Source organism: Octopus bimaculoides, chromosome 8, assembly GCF_001194135.2.
Source record: "Octopus bimaculoides isolate UCB-OBI-ISO-001 chromosome 8, ASM119413v2, whole genome shotgun sequence".
Classification (NCBI taxonomy): Eukaryota; Metazoa; Mollusca; class Cephalopoda; order Octopoda; family Octopodidae; genus Octopus; species Octopus bimaculoides.
Window position 1 is genome coordinate 90522775 of NC_068988.1, and position 1287 is coordinate 90524061.

At 41.0% G+C, this 1287-nt stretch overlaps 1 long non-coding RNA gene across 1 annotated transcript in view; it reads left to right on the top strand.

Moving 5' to 3' along the window:
- Positions 1-260: 260 nt before the first annotated feature.
- Positions 261-1287, top strand: part of LOC128248528 (uncharacterized) — a 7829-nt gene continuing 6802 nt past the window's right edge. The window contains exon 1 of the long non-coding RNA XR_008264702.1: positions 261-930. This is a non-coding gene — a long non-coding RNA (uncharacterized LOC128248528). The remainder of the gene's footprint in view (positions 931-1287) is intronic.

The window sequence follows — 1287 nt, forward strand, 5'->3', positions numbered from 1 at the left end:
CGATGATAAAGCTATCGTTTCGTACAGAGAGACAGACGCACACAGATTGGAACAGGGACAGAGAAAATGGGAAGAGAAAAAGAGACCGTGAATGAAAAAGGAGAGGTGAAATGCTGCAACCATTTTGAAATCGACTATCGTCATTGGCTACGTCAAGTAAATTGTTACGTAATATGTTACCATTGGTTACAGAATAGAATAGGTGTGACGGATAAAAAGCTTGAACAATTAAGATATGGTCAGCGATGGACATCGTTCACTCCAGTCCATTAAATTACCAATTCATTACTTGCCTCTTGCTGTGCCTTTATCAACAAGGCTCTTTTTCACAACATTGCAGGACCTCCATTCCTCAGGGCATACAAAACTTGGTACGAGTACGTGGTCGTCAAACGGTCTTCATTCCATAGACATTACATCAGTTCTATGAAAATAACGACCCAATTCAATACCAGAGTCTCGCATCATTTCATTCTTTCACTCACCAACATCAACGGGCATGCTTCAGCTCAGTTTCCCTTTCCTACAACGGCTTCTGGCTGAATGCTATGCCCCACAAAATTAACTGGTATCCTACTGGTTAACTACTATCCGAATCGTTGGTCCATTCTGGTAAGAAATTCAAATCTGGGAACGACTCACCGTTGTTGTGGACATACCGTACATGTTTTCATAGTTTGCTCATTGTTATTTTTCCTGAACGCTGCTCGCTTCTCTAATTTTAATTGGATGGATCCAGTATCCCATCCCAAGTGCCATAGCAGTTAGACAAGAGAACGGCAAAAGCAAAACGGCATCAGTCTTCCGGTTCCAAAGTGGCAAGTCTCTAATATCGGTTGCGACTTGAAGCGACATTTCCACATTAGAGAAACCAACATCATACGCAGGAACCGTCACCTGACAAATGGGGAGGAGGAGGACACTGCACTGGTTGGTTGTTTACTAATAGGTTTCTTTTCGCCATCTGTAAGAATGAGCTCTGCACGCACAGGCATAGACTCACACATACATGCATACACACGCATACACAAACACATCCACATACGCACACAACACGCTCACACACAACACACTCACACACGTACACACACACACATATATTTCCACTCGCATGTGCACAACCACAACACACACACAGATACATTTATTTTATATGAATACACACCTACCCATACATATCTATCTATACACAGATACAACCATGCATAAATGCACAGATGTGTACATATATATATACGATTGAAACAAATAGAAGATAAATGTTAAAATGCTTATATATATATATAT